The 18,058-nt window shown below is 46.9% G+C and overlaps 1 long non-coding RNA gene across 1 annotated transcript in view; it reads right to left on the reverse strand.

Annotated features, from left to right (window-relative positions):
* The window catches only part of LOC128776912 (uncharacterized), a 118,377-nt gene that overhangs the window by 17,047 nt on the left and 83,272 nt on the right, over window positions 1–18,058 (reverse strand). Inside the window, exon 3 of the long non-coding RNA XR_008422041.1 lies at window positions 198–285. This is a non-coding gene — a long non-coding RNA (uncharacterized LOC128776912). The remainder of the gene's footprint in view (window positions 1–197; window positions 286–18,058) is intronic.

Genomic DNA, 18,058 nt, shown 5'->3' on the forward strand with positions numbered 1-18,058 from the left:
AAGAAGGCAGAGTCTGTTGCAGCTTAATTTCCCACCGGTTACACTAGAAACAGGACAGAAGACAAGAACAAAACAAACAAAAGCAAATAGCAGAGAACTCTGGGCACTGAACACATGTCACTGTTCACCCCATCACTGCAGCGCCCCGCCAGCCCCTCGCCCGGGGAGTCACAGCCTTGTCCGGGACAGCAACTCACAAACAGCCGTGGTCCCTGGGCCTCCGGCCTCTCCAGCCTCCTCCAGCCCCGGTAGAACGCTTTCCTGCGGTGACCTGCGTCTGGCAGCCTGGGGAAACGATGAAACCACAATGCAGGGAGTTCGGTCCAAGGGAACACGGGAGATGGGAAGAACCGGGGGGGGGGGGGGGTCAGTCCCCTTCCTGCCTCTCCCCCCACGGGCCACTCTGAGCCATGGCTTCCCCTGGCATCCCCTCCGGGAGGCCCTGCCCGCCGGGGGAGCACAACAGAGCAGCTCACGTGCCTCCTGCTGCTGGCGGGGGCATCAGGGAGCAGGACTGGGTGTGTGGCACACAGCACAGCACCTGGCGCTCAGGCCAGGACCACGGGAAGGAGCGCGGGGCAAGCTGCAAAATGTAAAAGGAACAAAAGAAAAAAACCAGCTTGCAATTGAGATAAATAATATTTTAAGGCGATATTTTTTAATGGCAATGTTTTTTAATCACCAAAATTGGCCCAAACATATCTAGGAGGGACAAAGTATCAAAGAGTTAAACAAAGGCAGAGAGGGACCCTGCCCCTGCCCCATCCGCCCCCACCCACCCCACCCTCCCCCAGGTCATACTCGTCCCCACACAAGCCCAAACACAGCAGGTTGGGGCTGAGCTGGAGTCCGTAGGACACACACACACACGCACACACACGCACCCGGCACGCGCTCCCACATGCAAACCCATCTGTGAGTCAGATTCCGCTCAGGAAGAAGAATGTGAACTTTCCATTAGAGCAAATAATGGGTTTGCACAGTTAATCAGCCTGAATATTATTCCATTATCCACTCATAATTAGACCTGGCTACTGATCTAATTACCCAGGTCTCAGATCTCACCTTGAGCTGTGGAAGCCATTCTGCCATTCCCAGCGTGCTGTGACACTCTTCCTGGCACTGAGGAGAAAGCCACTAGAGCTGGGAGACCTGAATCAGCCTAAAAGACCCGAGGGGGACCTGCAGGTAGCAGGGAGCCCTTACTTTCTATCAAACCCTAAGTAATCACCGTACGTCGTCACATGCTGAGCATTGGCCAAAATTAGAAATAGTGGGTTGATTCCCCGAAAAACGGAAAAGCTTATTTGTCGTTCAAAGATAGGGAGTTATTTACAGTATTAAATTCATCATCTTTTTGTATGCTGTGGTTTTAAATTTTTTTAGTGTTTATTTATTTTTGAGATAGAGAGACAGAGACAGAGCGTGGTCAGGGGAGGAGCAGAGAGGGAGGGAGACACAGAATCCGAAGCAGCTCCAGGCTCCGAGCTGTCAGCACAGAGCCCGACGCGGGGCTCGAACTCACAGACCGCGAGATCATGACCTGAGCCGAAGGCGGACGGTTAACCGACTGAGCCACCCAGGCGCCCCAGAAGATAATTTCTTAAATGCAAATACTTGTCACCATACATGTTAACATGCCGTGTTCTTTTTCAGCATCAATTTTTTTTTTTTAGTGATCTTGTTTCCTGCTTACGGTGAGCGCTGTGGGATCATGCTTGCATTTTGTGTTTTAAAAACTACGTACAGGGGCACCTGGGTGGCGCAGTCGGTTAAGCGTCCGACTTCAGCCAGGTCACGATCTCGCGGTCCGTGAGTTTGAGCCCCGCGTCGGGCTCTGGGCTGATGGCTCGGAGCCTGGAGCCTGTTTCCGATTCTGTGTCTCCCTCTCTCTCTGCCCCTCCCCGTTCATGCTCTGTCTCTCTCTGTCCCAAAAATAAATAAAAAAACGTTGAAAAAAAAAAAAATTAAAAAAAAAAAAAAAAACTACGTACAGGTAGTTGTACAAAAAAAAACTACGTACAGGTAGTTGTACTGTTTATTGAAACATTCTTCCGACACCACAACTCCTGATGACTAACAAAGTAGTTTCTGATCACTGAGTGTCAGGAGACTGCGTGGCAGGGTGGAGGGAGCGAGGGGTTTCTGCTCGATGCCTGAGCTGTCATGAATAAGGGAAGTGAGTGGGGAAGCAGCAAAGTGGGGATTTTAACAGCATCATCTGCGATGCCTTTTCTAAATTTACGCCCAGTGAAATTTACCCCTTTCAGTGCATCGTTCTGTGAGGTGTGACAACTGCATTGTCTTAGAGGACCACTACCCACAATCCAGCATGAGAACGTCTGTCCGCCTGAGTACTGGCACACAGATGCTAATGTTAACGTCCCCAAAGTGGAAACAACCCAACAGGCGGACGGACAAAAACTGCTATGTTCACATAACAGACGACCACACAGCGACTGATAGAAGCACACTGTTCACGTGCACAATGTGTGTGAATCTCAGGCTCGTTAATTACACCGGACGAGAACAATTTAAAAAAATATATTTCATTCTATCATTCAGTTTATATAATATTCGAGACAAATCATATCCAGTGTTTGCTTGGGGATGGGGTATGAGAAGGATAAGGTGCATGATGAAACATTTGAGGGTGCTGGGATGGATATGTTCATTTTTGTGTACTGTATCGAAGGTTTTGCGGATGCATATGTACACCAAAACCTCAGGTCTTACGCTGAAAAATATGCAACTTACTGTGTGGCAACCATACCTCAGTAAAGCAGTCAAAGCAAGAGAATGAGGGAAGGGACCATAACAACAAACAATATAGAGACACAACCAAAAAGCTGTCTTAGAATATTCCACCCAAAAACAGCAGAAAATAATTTTATTTTCAAAAGCACATGGGATATTTGTCAATTTCTATCATTATCTTGACCACGTGACAAATGTAGACGTATATTACTGAAATCATGTAAAGTGTGTTCTCTATGATAGAATGAACTAACATCAATAATAGAGTGACATGTCAATAATCCTCAAATACAGAATTATTTATTAATTAGTTAATTATTAACTAATTTTAATTATTAATTATTAAAATTAAAAATTTTTGATGTTTTTATTTATTTTTGAAGGACAGAGAGAGACAGAGCATGAGCGGGAGAGGAACAGAGAGAGAGGGAGACACAGAATCCCAAGCAGGCTCCAGGCTCCGAGCTGTCGACACAGAGCCCGACATGGGGCTCGAACCCACGAACCACGAGATCATGACCTGAGCCGAAGTCGGACGCTTAACCGACTGAGCCACCCAGGCGCCCCTCGAATACAGAACTTAAACAGTAAACTTCTAATTGGCTGATGGCTTAAAGAGTAAGTCTCAGAGAAAATTAGAAACTATTTTCTTAATATTTTTAGTTGAATCTGCCTTTTTAAGATAATCTGATGATCTCTGGCTTTTATTTTGGGAGCTTAGAGTGTCTACATGAATTTCAACAATAGCCAAATTATGGAAAGGGCCCAGATGTCCATCAACTGATGAATGGATAAGAAGATGTGGTTTATATATACAATGGAATACTACTTGGCAATGAGAAAGAATTAAATATGGCCTTTTGGAGCAATGTGGATGGACCTGGAAGGTATTGTGCTGAGTGAAAGAAGTCAGCCAGAGAAAGACAGATATCATATGTTTTCACTCATATGTGCATCTTGAGAAACTTAACAGAAGACCATGGGGGAGGAGAAGGGAAAAAAAATTTTTACGGGGGGTAGGGAGGCAAACCACAAGAGACTCTTAAATACAGAGAGCAAACTGCGGGTGGATGGGGGGGCGGCGGGGGAGAGGGGAAAATGGGTGACGGGCATTGAGGAGGGCACTTGTGGGGATGAGCACTGGGTGTTGTACGTAAGCGATGAACCATGGGAATCTACCCCCAAAACCAAGAGCACACGGTCTACGCTGTAAGTTAGCCAACTTGGCGATAAATTATATTTTTTAAAAAGTGACTCATGATATGGTTGATTGAAACTACCGTCTCGCAATTTGGTTTCTCTTTGGCCCATCTGTCTCCCCCTCTTCCCTCTATTTCTGCTTTTAAAAACTGTGTGATTTGTATGATTCAGCTTAATCTCTTCTGGGGGAAGACTTATTAGCTATACCTCTATGTTTCTTATTTTAGTTTGAGTTTTAGGGTTTAGAGTACGCATGTCTAACCGAACACTGTTGGCATCCAAATGACATTACACTAATTCATACCTGATATAAGAATATTAAACTGGTAGGTTTCCTTTTCTTCTTTTCATTCTTGTTTTTACTGTTGCAACACATTTACTTCTGCGCCTGCCATGAACCCCAGATGATGTCTTATCACTACAGTTGCTTTAAACAGTTGATCTGTTTTCAGCTATTTAAGTAGTAAAACCAATGTCTTCACATTTCCTTATGAAAGCGTGATTCCTGATGGTCTTAATCTCTTTGGGCAACTGCAGGTTTCCACCTGGTGTCTTTGTCCTCTGCTTGTAAGACTTTGTGGGGTTTTTTGTGGTATATTTCTGGTGAAGCAAATTTTCACCTTTGCCCTGGAAGATGTTTTCATTGTGAAAAAAAATTCTAGGTTGACAGTTGTTTTTTGCTTCCTTTCCCTGCCTTAAAGATGCTGTTCCACTCTTTTAGCCCCTCTTCTGTCCAGCAAAAAATCTGCTGTGACTTCTGTGTCCTTCCACATGCAAAGCATCCTTTTGGTTTAGGATTTCTCTTCATCAGAAAGCTCATTCTTTTCAGCAGTTCGATTATGACCTGTCTTAGTCTAGTTTCTTCAGGATTTCTCTTGCACGGGCCCATTGAACCCTTCAGTTCTCTAGGTTATGGGGCTGTTTTGTTCTTTCTTTTCTTTTCTTTTTTTTTCTCTTCTAAAATCAGACTTGTAAATACTAACTAACTACTTTGGGCTATAATTTCTACAACTGTTTTTTAAAAAAAGTTAGAAACTTAGAAACTATTTTCCTAATTTCCTATTTTCCTAATATTTTTAGTTGAATCTGCCTTTTTAAGATAATCTGATGATCTCTGGCTTTTATTTTGGGAGCTTAGAGTGTCTACATGAATTTCAACAATAGCCAAATTATGGCTATTGGAATATAGGGAATATATTCCAATATATTGGAATAAGGGAATATATTCTCTTTTTGGGGCCCCTCGATGGCTCAGTTGGTTAAGTGACCTGATTTTGGCTCAGGTCATGATCTCACAGTTCATGGGTTCGAGCCCCAAGTCGCGCTCTGTGCTGACAGCTTGGAGCCTGGATCCCGCTGCAGATTCTGTGTCTCCCTCTCTCTCTGCCCCTCCCCTGCTCTCGCTCTGTCTCTCTCTCTCTCTCAAAATAAATAAAACATTTTTAAAATATTCCCTTTTCTCTCTCCTTTGTTGTAGGGCCTCCAATTATATGTATGCTTGGCCTTTTGAGAATTTCTCGCTGTTAACTAATGTTCTATATTGTTTTCAGATTTCTTCACTCTTAGAGTTCCATTTTTGAACAGTTTGTATTGATATAGCTTCACTTTCATTAATCTTGTATTCTCCCTCAACATCTATGTCAAACCCTGCCTGATGTATTTTTCATCTCAGATACTGTTATTTTCATACCTCAGATGTGATCTGAAAAACAAAAGTAATTTTACTTAATATGTTCAATTTTTCTTATAGTTTCTTGGTTGTATGTAATAAAGTTACAATAATTGTTTTACTATCTCTGTCTACTAATTCTGTCATTTGGAGTCTATTTTAAATTATTGATTTTTTTCATTTCTTCAAATTTACATTCTATTATCCTGTTTCTTGGCTAGACCTGAAATTCTTAGGAGGTATTTTTAATCATTTTATTATTTTCACATCTTTTGTGCTGACAACTCAGTCAATTTACCAAGAATCACTTCAAAAGTCACCAGGTCCGCTCCAATCACATCAGAATGCCAGACGGTACTCGGTGGGAAATAATAATGTCTATCGCAAATGCTCTGCGAAGTCCTCTTGGAATAATAACACAGCGTCTCCAATTATTTTGGATTGCCCGCTATGTTAGTGAAAAAGTTGTGTAGCGTTCCCGAGATAGTGATGATAGTTATTAGTACTATCCACTCTTCCCTGGGGAGAAACATGATGAAATGCTAATTCCCGACACCCTCTGTTTATGCAGCAACACGTGATTACTCCTGCCTTATGAATCGTGAGCAGGTGGTATGCGTGTCGTAAGGTGGGGGGGCCCATGGCGGGAAGGTAGCAGACATAACCGTCTACGGCATGTGGTTAACCACCACCACCCAACCTACCACGGGTTTCATATCCCACAACCTGCCCCTTTGGGACGGCATGGATTTCTTCTTGTTCTGTTAACCCAGCAGTCATGCTCCCCACTTAGGACCTTTGAACTCTTTCTTCCTTCTCTCCAGAGCAGTCCTTTCATCCAGACATCCCCTGGCTTATCAGTTCACTTCTTCGAGGTCCATGCTCAAATGTCAGTTTATCAGTGAGGTTTCCCGATCATTCCCTCTCCAGTGATTGTGTCTTCACTGCAAGGAACCTTCCCTGCACCGTCCTCTCCTTTGTTTCCCTTCATATTTAGCCGCACCTGACCTAAAACACTTACTTGTTAATTGTTGAAATGGTTTTCCTCCCCGACATGTGTGCACACACGTAACTATATAAACTCCTGAGGGAAGGATCTTTCCCAACATGTCCTGATTCCTGGGAAAAGGACCGTCACATGGTAGGGACTCAATACCTGGTTGTGGTAAGAAGGAAGGAGAGCATAAATTAATGAACATCTAATACAGAGACTCAACTCACGCCCCAGTGACTGAGCCGACCTCCCTTCCTCTCCCTCTGCTGCCTCCAGAAAAGACACGAACATCGTATTTATCACCTCCTTTGACTATCAGTTGCCTTTCTAAGAGCACTTCTCCCCAGAAAGCTGAATGAAAGTAAGGGGGCTGCAGGCTCCGTGAGAAGCTGGGGGTACGGGGTTACCACAGCAATGGATTCCCTACAAGCAATTTCAACAGCAAACTGTCGATTTTGCCGCCCGTCTTCGGTCAGCCTGCAGTGTCTTGACCCATTGTATACCATTTTATACATACAGACACTGTCCTTGGTGATGTCAGTTCAGGGCTCTTACTCTGCTACACAAAGGAAGTTGTGTGTGAGTTGTGCCCAGGGTCACCTTTTTCGGCAGACCCAGTAGTATTTTGTGGCTGGACTCTTGCCAAACGGTGAGGACACTGGGGTTACAAATAACACCACCTTGAAATATATATATATATATATATATATATATATATATGTATATGTAATATATCTGCATCAATCAGTAAGTCAATTTTTGGATACAGACACACAGATCTAGACATACATGACATATAGGGAGATACAGACGATTTACAGATTCAGATGCTGATGCAGATGTAGATATTACCAGGTCATTCTTTCTACAGCATTTTGATTTTGATGGGTTTGATAAAGAGAATAATTTATTGAGAAAGAGTACTTACTTCCTTTTCAAAGGTTGTCAGAAGTAACAGAACTACACGGGCAGAAGCCCCCAGGTCTAACCACGTGTGCCCCTCCCAGCACTACCCCTCGTAAAATAAATCTGGGCTTGGGGTGGCCCCAGGGCACTTGTCTCGATCAGGAAACAAGGAGAAGATTCTGGAGGGCAATGGCTGTGGTCTAGTTGCTGCAGTAAAAAGGCATCAAGACGTAGAGCCCCTGTCACTCTGTCCCTTCCTCAGATTCTCATCCACCAGGGGTGAGTGTGGGTGGAAAGACACGGAGGCCTGGCCCCCATTCGGTTTCTTGGAAGGAGGTAGGTGTGCAAGCAAGTTCTCATCCACGGCTTGAAAGGACAGCTCCCTTTCTTTGCATTATTTTATCGCTCCCTAGGTAACCCTGTTCAAAGTACTCTCATCTGGCCTACTTATAAAAAATTAGATGTCCTTCAAATTGCTTTTAATCTGTAGAATTACTCTCCACCCTTTAAATTCCCTTAAATTGATCTGTTGAAGAATCTGAACTTCGTGACCTATGATATTTCCCAGACCTGCAGTCTGCCTTTTCTCTTTTTTTTATATTTCCCGAAGCCTGGCACCTGGGTAAGACTCGGGTTTCCTGTATTTGGAATAAGTATAGTTCATGTTTAGCAAAATTCAAGGTGCAAGTTTACATGCTTTTTAATCTTAGCAACCAATGATGCTTAATGGCTAAATTTATTCACTCATAGCAAGCTATGAGATGGGTATGTAATATATATGTGCTAATATACAATAATCAATATGGCATAAGAACGTATTTATAGGTTTGCAAATAAAATATAGAGTATATAAATAGTATATGCTACTTAGCATAACTATATATTGATATATAATCTATCTTATATTATTTTATATCACATTATATAAATGTGTTACCTGTTATATATTATGTTAAAATTAAATATAACATAGAACAATGGGGCATCTGGGTGGCTCGGTCGGTTGAGCATCCAGTTGAGCTCAGGTGACACATGATCTCGAGGTTCGTGAATTTGAGCCTCGCGTCAGGTTCACTGCTGTCAGTGCAGAGCCGAATTCAGATCCTCTGTCTCCCTCTCTCTCTCTCTCTGCCCCTCCCCTGCTCTCCCTCTCCAAAATAAACATTTTTAAAAAATGAAACATAACAAGATGATTTCAGCAAGTGTCACATGATGAGAAGGAAATAAAGCCAGATGACAGAATAACGTGACCAGTGGTAGTCAGTGGTGCTACCTGGGAAGGCCTTAGGATTCGTGGCATCTGGCTTGAGGACTCAACGGCATTGTGGACCAGCGCTGCAAAGCTCAGGAAGAAGCTGCTCCAGGCAAATAAAACGGCAAACAAAGAGATTCCAGGTGTTGGCATGTCCCCAAATAAAGCACGGAAAACAGACGCTGATGAAAGAGGCCAGTGTAGTTAAAACACAGTAAGAAGGCAAGACAGAATTTCATAGTAGGTGACATTTTGTCTGGCCGCGGGGTGATGGCCTCGCAGGTCACACCCGCTGTATTTCAAACACCGTAAATGCCTCAAGCCACAGAGTCAGCCTGAAATGAAGCCTGCCCTACCGGGGCACACTCGGATTTAAAGATGTTCCTACTGCAACATGCCTTCCAGTGTTCCAGTAGATTCCCCGCATTGCACACATGAAATCTGTATAACTTTTCACCGTCCGTTTAAAATACTGCTCTTTTGCAGAAAAGATAGTGTGTACTATTTTATCCGGGGCTGATCTTACAGGGGTAGTAGTCTGCTGAGTTTAAGAACCATTGATGCTACGTCTACAGAGAGAATCAAGAGCAGAATTATTAGCGGAGCGGAGGGAAAAAAAACTCGTCCCCGTTACGAGAAAATTCCAGATGAATTTGCCCACGTGTTTCCTGCTCTTGGAGTCTTCAGCGTAGTCCTAGCATCCTGCACGTAAAATGCAAAGACGCCTTCCACATGTTTGTGTATTGCTAAAGATGCTATTCATTCCTGAAAAAAAAGAAGAGAAAAGGAAAGAAAAGAAAGAAAAGAAAGAAAAGAAAAGGAAAGAAAAGAAAAGAAGAGAAAAGAAAAGGAAAGAAAAGAAAGAAGAGAAAAGAAAAGGAAGAAAAGAAAAGAAAGGAAAGGAAAGAAAGAAAGAAAAGAAGAGAAAAGAAAAGGAAAGAAAAGGAAAGGAAGGAAAAGAAAAGAAAAGGAAGGAAGAAAAGAAAAGAAAGGGAAGAAAGGAAATAAAGAAAAGAAGAGAAAAGAGCAAAAAGGAAAGAAAAGAAAGGAAAGGAAAGGAAGAAAAGAAAGGAAAGAAAAGAAAGGAAAAAAAGGAACTAAAAGAAAAAATAAATAGGAAAGAAAAGAAAAGGAATAAAAGAAAAGAAAGGAAAGAAAGAAGATAAAAGAAAAGAAAAGAAAGAAAGAAAAAAGACAGGAAAAGAAAGGAAAGAAAAGAAAGAGAAGAGGAAAGAAAAGAAAGAGAAAAAAGAAAAACATCAAGAGGTTTCCATTTCCACCTTTTCTCAAAATTTGTGCAGCTATGAGTCTAAACTCTAGTCCTTTCTATGGCCATGGCCTCTCCACCCATATATTTTGAATGTATTTCCAAAGCATCTCTTTCTACAGCAGTATCTCTGGGCCATGGGATCTGAGCTCATCCACTCCCACCTTTTGGGCCCTGAGGTCTTACAGGGGATCTGGACCCCCACCATGAGGCCTCACGAGGTCACAGGCTTGCTGTCCTCTCGAGGGAGCTGAAGCCCCTGCCTCAGTCCCGGCCACTCGGCCCTGTAGAAAAGACAGGGACCTGACTTACACATTTTCCAATCAGTAATTTGACAGCTCAGACACTGAAACGGTGGATTAATTCAGGGAAAATGAGCTATGACCCCAGAGAACCACGGGCAAGGACTCTCATACGCTCTTTTCCTCGCGCCTCGGTTTACGCATCACAGGACGCAGTGCCTGTTGGTTTCCAATGGACTTGTTGGGAAAAGAGAAGAACACGAGACACAGACACAACTCTGCTGCCCAACTGGATCACATGGAACCATTACAGCAGGTCAGCATTTACCGACTTTCCGTTGGACTGTTACTCACACTAGATCGGAGACCAGTTCAACGCCACCCTCCTTTCCCACCGAGCTTTCATTTGCTCTCCAGTCCTGTGGCTCCTTTCCTCGCTGGGAATGGATCAGGCATCAGCAGCAGACAAGGTGGGGGTGCCGGGACCACAGGGTCCCTTCCCGAGGCATCCGTGCAAGCCGTGCACTGCCGGCTCTTCCAGAGTCGCGGTCACACTCGGCCTCACACCTGCGATCACACACCTGTGATGCAGGCACGAGCACTCTGCATCAGCCACGTGTCCCTCCCCACCCCCCCCCCACGGTCCCCATTCTTGGGGAGGTGGCTGTGTGACTCAGCCCCTGCTTTGCTGAGACGATGCGATCAGAGAAACAGAGTCATGGGACGCCTTTTCCAGTTACTGAGACCTGAATGCAGAGAAATTGGAGCCATTTTCTGAAAAGAGCAGGTGGCATAACCCTGTTTCGATAAGCGTACATATTCGCTTCGTGTCACTTCGTGGCCCATCTGGGTGGGCTAAGGGCTATGCTTGGTTTTGGAAAAGCATGTGGGTCTCTTGGATTCATTCTCTAGACCAGAGTTTCTCAATCTCACACAATTGGCATTTGGGGCCAGGAAATTATTATTTGCTTAATTTATTTTATTTTATTTGAGAGACAGAGAGAGAGAGAGAGACAGAGAGAGAATGCCAAGCAGGCTCTGTGCTGTAAGCACAGAGCCCGATGCAGGGCTCGAACTCACAAACCACGAGATCATGACCTGAAGCCAAAACCAAGAGTCGGACGCTTAACCGACTGAGCCACCCAGGCGCCCCCAGAAAGTTACTTTACAATGTTTTTATTTTTTTAAATTTCTGTTAGGAGGGGGCGGGGTGCGGGGAGAGAGGCCGGTCCGTATGAAGTGGGGTGTTAGCAGTCTTCCCGGAATCCAGATTTCCCACAGTCCACGCCAGCTGCTCCCATGCCAGTCCTGACAATCTCAGATGTTTCCAGATACTCCCAAGTGTCCCCCTCCCCGGGGGTCACCCACCAGTTGTTCCAGTGACTTTGAAAGGGCCTTGGCTTGATCAGCGTCTATCTCCGTCAGGGTGGAACCCTAGTAGGACCACTGAACGCCGATCTCTGGGACTCAGGACCACGCCACCCATGACTGTACCTGGTCCCTGGTTCCCGACACATGGTAGCCCACGAACGAGAGAGAAAAGAACTTGTCACCTTCTTGCCTGTCAATGTGGTAAGGCTCAGGCTGGGGCGCAGAGTTCCCACCCGTGAACATATGGGGGGGCACTGAGCTCCTCTGAATAGCTCTGTCATGTGGGGTCACGGCACTGACTCAGATGACCTTCCCATGCTCCTGCCGACCCCTGCTCCTTAGCGCCCTTCTGCTAGGAGATCCCAATGCCCCCCCGCCCAGAGACCCCCGCGAAGCCAGGCTAGGCCAACGCTGCTCTAACAGCCCGTCTTAAGCAATGACCGTTTTGCACCATAATCCTAACCTGGAATCCTTATCTTGCTTAGAATTATTTATGCTATCCTTTCACAAATATGTTTTATTTAAGAATTTTGCACAGATCTTCACATTTTTTGTTCTCTTTACACTTTGAGTTTCTACCCTCTGTCTTCACAACAGCTGCCTCTTGCACGTTAGAAACCAAAAAGTTTAGTACTTTTTGAAAATACCCACGCTTTTCTCCCTCCAGGCACAAACTGTAAGGTTTTCTTTTTTTCCAGACTCATGACTGTGATCATTTTACAGATGGATTTCTAAGTGCAGGGAAATAGAACCATCATTCTTTTTCTTTCCCCCCGGGATATTGACAACTTTGATCAGAATTTATTTCCTAGATGATTTCTCTTTCACGCACATCAATGGTAATTTTCAAATTTAGTTTGGATAATAACATGTATTGATTATAAAGTGACTGCATAAATTCAGCCAGTTTAATTGGAATTTTATTCCCCTCCCACGAGGGTCCTTTGCTCTTTTCCCATAATTTTCCAACTGTCAGAGGACAAAATAAGCCTGCCAGGAGTTCACATACTTCTTCCACGCAAAAAGAAAAAAAAAAAAGTTGCTAAAAGATGAGCCTCATTAACAATTACCGGTTAGATTAATTAGTGGTTTAAAAAGCCCCACTGAGACGTTAGAACCAGAGTCCCTGGAAAGCAATCTTCTGTTTACATATGAGAATTCCACTGGATGTGATTATCCCGTGATCGCTCTACAAGCATCCTGGGACCGCATGAAAATCGTGCCAGTTAATTATAAATGAGAACACTAGGAACTGACAAGCAAGCAACGTGGTTCTGAGAATCCGTACGCGTTTCTGAGTTTTCGTGTGAAGTCTGTTTCGCGTTACTTTTTGGAATTTCTATAAGAGACATTTAAAATTACATCCCTCTTGAACTTGAAGTTGCATAGATATGTTGAAAGAATTTTATGTGCTTCTGAGTTTGACACAGGGACAGATTTTAGACACAATCTGGTTACACACTGTGAAATCTGTGTATCTAGCCACGGTATATGTATTCTTTTCTTAGAACGTCGATTCTGGGGGCGCCTGGCTGGCTCAGTCGGTTAAGCGTCCAACTCTTGACTCTGGCTTCAGGTCACGATCTCACAGTTCACTGCACTGACAGTGTGGAGCCTGCTTGGGATTCTCTCTCTGTCTCTCTCTCTCTGTCTACCTTGCTCTCCCTCTCTCTCTCCCTGAAAATAAATAAAATAAACATTAAAAAAAATCAAATCCTTAAAAACAAAAAGAACATCAATTCTGTCCTTGATGTGACGGCCAATTGTGTTTATAATATAAGGATGAATTTTTCAAAATACCATTGTCTAAGGATAAGAGACTTTAAAGAGGAAAAGAAGGCAAGTCAGGCTTTTTTGGCTACTTTCTCTAAACACTGGAGTGTAAAGCTTGCAGCAAACTAAATCAACATAGACTCCCTCTATGGCGAACTCCACCAAATAAACTATGTATGTAAATCGAACAGCTCTAAGGAAAGCTGAACACTTCTACCTTGATGCGTGAGTAAGAACGCCAAAGGCCGGGAGAACCCCATGTTCTCCGGGGGAAACAATGCGCGTGCCCGCCTGAAGCACCCGGAAAGGATGCCCCAGGGGAGCCCGAAAGACGTGGTGGCCTTTTTATAATCATTTGCTTAAGTTTTACAAATGGTGAGAGATGTTAGCGTGGACGATGAGTACGGCAATCTGGAGCCTGCCGGTCATGCTTGTGCAAGTAGGTGAAAACCACATTTCCTGGTATCAGAAACACCTGCTTAGACAAAATGGGGAAAATCCAATCCTTCAGGCCTGGTCTAGCAGGAGCCTGGGCCTGGTGCAGATCCGCCCTCCAGAAAGCAGACGACACATGGACCTGTGACAGGCATGTCTCGCGGAGACACGACAGACTGGGGAAGAAGCTGCCAGAAGCTTCAGGAATCACCGGTCCTGGACGCGAGTGCTCCACTGACCTCCTTTGCAGGATGCAATAGCCAAGAATGATCTCAACGGATCAGGGACAAAGGGACTTTGTCCCACCTGCCGGGGGGCTTGGAGAATGTCCTGGGCAGCCACCATCTCTCGAGACGATGGCTTGTTTGTCTGCTCTGTGAGGCTGCAAGGCAGAGACAAGCCAGCCACCAGCTGCCCGCCCTGGTCGGCAGGGCTGGAGGCCTCTCTCCTGGGTCACAGATGGCTGTCTTCCCACTGGGTCCTCACCTGGTGTCTCCTCTGTGCCTAAGTCCCCTTGGTGTCTGTGTGTCCAATGTCCTCTTCTTAGAAGGCCACCAGTCAGACTGAATTCATTCCCACCCCAACGGCCTGATTTTTATTTGAGGCCCTGTCTCCACATACGTCACATCTGAGGAACTGGACGTTAGAGCCTCAACTATGAGTCTTGGGGGAACATGATGAAACCCACGGAGGAGACGAGAACGAGGGTCACCTTGAGCAGGGCCGCCGGGCAGGAAAGCCGAAGAATGAGGTGTGTGGATAGAAGCAGATGATGTCAGAGAGACTGGAGAATGCTGTGCTCCTGGCCTCGGACATGGAACAAGGGGCCAAGTGCAAGTGGTCTCACAGCTGGGCAGTGCAGGTGAACAGATTGCCCGTGGCGCCTCCGGAAGGAGTGCAGCCCTGCTCATAACCTTGATTTTACGCCAGTAGCTGCCATTTTGGACTTCCAAGCTCCAGAACTGGAAGAGGACAGAGTTTTGATGTTTTAAGCCCTTGAATCTGTGGCGATTTATTACAGCAGCAATAGAACACTAACGTGCGGGTCCAGTGCCCCCATCGCCAACAGCCGCTAAGCAGATACGTCTGTAGAATTCTCTCCTCCAAACGCAGTGATTGGTCCAAAGGTGGGAACATGAGCCAATCAGCGTCCTTCCCCGGGCTGTTCTGTTTGGGGCCGAACTCCGGGCAGGTGCGGCTTTCCCTGTGCGGGTCTAGAATCGTCCAAAAGTGTATCTCCTATGGCTTAGGAAAAGCCCGTCTGCAGCCTAGAGTCAGAGTTGCTAGATGTGAAGAAAAGGAAGAGGACGAGGAGGAGGAAAAGGGTTCCAAGTGCTGCCCGAGCCCCGGGGTCCAGCTGATCTCACACCCTGCCTGCCCTGCCTCTAGTGTGGTTAAATGAAGCTATGCCCCTTGTGCTGGTTTGGGCTGGATTTCCTTGAGTCCCGATCAGAGTCGGAACTAAACCGTGTTACAGTGACAGGTGGGGACGCTGAGCATGTCCCCTCCCCAGTGTAAAGGTGACTAAGTCTCACTGTGGGACCCCGTGCCTCCTGCGGGGGGCTGCAGGTACCCTGACTGCTCCCCGCTGAGTATGGAGAGCGAAAGACTGAAGTAAATGCCGGTGACACTTCCACACGTGGCTGGGGAACCGAGGCCAGCGGCCAAGCTGTGGGCAGAGAAACGTCAGAGCTGGGAATGGAGACGGAAACCCCCACCACGCAGAACCAGGAGCTCATGCGAGGGACAGAACGATTCGAGGCCAAGCTGCCTGACTTCACACCCCGTCTTCACACCTTTCGACAGAGGCGCTTGGGCAGAACGTTCCGGCTCGCCGCCCCCAGACCCCCATCTGTGAAACGGGGCTAGTAAAACACCTGTTGCCTGAGATCGGTGCGGTGGTTAAGGAATTTACACGAAGGGATCACACAGACAGAGGCTCACGGCCAGCTCCTGGGGACGCCCAGCCTCTGTGACAAGTGTCCTCGCCTCCTGCCTTCTCACTTGACACACCGCCTCCAGAAGGCAGGTGGCCTATCCCTAGGGCCTCAGGCTGGGCCTGATCAGAAGTGAGGCTCCCCACTCCCTCCGTTCCCAATCTGAGCCACTGCCAAGCCCAGGGATGATCGTTTCGGCCTCCCCCGCCTTCCCAGACAGCACCTTCCCCACGAGGAGCCGGAAGGCACTCTTCACATAAAGCCTTCCCCGTTTAATTCGCTCTGTGTTCGCACTGCGGGAGACCATATTCTGCCCTCCATCCGGCTTTTTCTCCTGCCTTGAAAATCCGATACTGTTCCCGAGGCGCTCCTCGTGTCTGTCATTATGCCCCCCGTGCTGGGGGATTCGCTGCTTCCAGACGCTTGATTTCCTGAGCCGACAGTGATTCCCAAAACTAGGGAGAAGGGAGCGCTTACCTGCGACGGTGTTCGCGGAAGGCTGCTGCTTTTACTCCTAGCGTGTTTACAAGGCACCCCTCTTCCGTGGGTTCTCTGACACACTGGTTGTGGAGACGCCGTTGTGAAAGGGACCTGTGCTTGCTGCAAAGCGTTTCACGGCAAAGGCAGAGAACACCGCAAACTCAGAAACGCGGTAGTCGACCTGAGCCACCCTCCCCGCGTGGGGGACCACCCCTCTCTGACTTGATGTCCCGCGGTGAGATCTGGGTTACAGCGAAGGCTCTCAGTGCTCCTGGCGAGTTGTCTGGGCAAAGGGAATAAACAGGAGAAGAGCCTCTGAATGGGACGGCCTGGGTCACCGGCCCGAATCCCGTGTCCCGCCAACACCTTGTTCCTCCTTCGCCTGACTCTGCCGCTCTGTGAGGCCGGACCTCCCACTCGCGGACCCCCTCATCGTTAAACAAGGACACAGATACACATCTATCTCGCCCCGCCCCTCCCCCGACAGTGCCACCGGCTCTAAATAGGCCGGGAGCGCGGCATTCACCCTCTGCAAGTGATTCCGGGCTCGAGTCCGCCCCCTCTTTTCTCAGGACGTGCAGCATCACTTACTAGAGACACAGAAGTGACAGCGGGACGGGCACATAGCCTGGGTGTATTCCAAGCCCATGCCCGCCTCTATTTCCAGCTCACCCTTTTTCCCCCAGATAGAACCAATTTTTCTGTTTCATTTGTTTATTTCGAGAGACAGACAGCACGAGCAGGAGGAGGGGCAGAGAGAGAGAGAGAGAGAGAGAGAAGGGGACAGAATCCCAAGCAGGCTCAGTGCTGTCAGCACAGAACACGACACGGGGCTCAGATCCACGAGCCGTGAGATCACGACCTGATCCAAATCAAGAGTCAGACGCTTGGCAGACTGAGCCAGCCAGGCGCCCCAAGATAGAACCACCTTGTACGGCTGAACCGCTTCCACCGGTGGGGACACGGTGGCCACTGAGTGCCGTCTCTGCGGCTGTGTCCACGTCCCTCGGGCTCTACGCCTTTTTCTGACTCACACTCCCCAGCCTGCCAACTTCTGCGCCTTTGGACAAACTGGTCAGAGCCTGCCTCAAATGCAGGGATGGGCGGGGCCTTCAGCAAGTTCACTCCCAGCGTTAAAGGTGTATTGGCAAGTAAATCAGTGTTTTCGACACTGGCGAGGCCTCTATTAACCGTCGACGTCTGTTCTAGAAGATACAGACCTGATGCACGTATCCCGGGAGTAGAGGAACTGTGACTTGCTCGTTGGTTGATCCCTCTTGGGGCATGCCTCGGTGGTTTGCTCTTAGAAGCAGACAAAGTAGGGGCGCCCGGGGGGCTCAGTCGGTTGAGCGTCCGACTTCAGCTCAGGTCGTGATCTCACAGTCCGTGGGTTCGAGCCCCGCGTCGGGCTCTGCGCTGACAGCTCGGAGCCTGGAGCTGCTTCAGATTCTGTGTCTCCCTCTCTCTCTGCCCTTCTCCCCTGCTCTGTCTCCCTCTCTCCAAAATAAATAAACATTAAATTTTTTTTTTAAAGCAGACAAAGTAGTCATTGCTGAATAAAGGAAGCGATGAATGTCACAGAACAGAAAGGAAAGACGGAGACTCAGTGAATCCGCGCACGCGTGACGGCTGCAGGAGAAACAACAGAGAGAAATCACGAAAACAGGATTTCTTCTCTAAATGCCGCCAAGGGCAACGTCAGCCGCAGCGGCATCGTTCTGGGGTTGAGGAGGGTACAGCTACGTGCCAAGTTGAGGACAGCCCAGAGATTTCCA

This window comes from Panthera pardus, unplaced genomic scaffold, assembly GCF_024362965.1.
Source record: "Panthera pardus isolate Hobbes unplaced genomic scaffold, ASM2436296v1 HiC_scaffold_14, whole genome shotgun sequence".
NCBI classification, from domain to species: domain Eukaryota; kingdom Metazoa; phylum Chordata; class Mammalia; order Carnivora; family Felidae; genus Panthera; species Panthera pardus.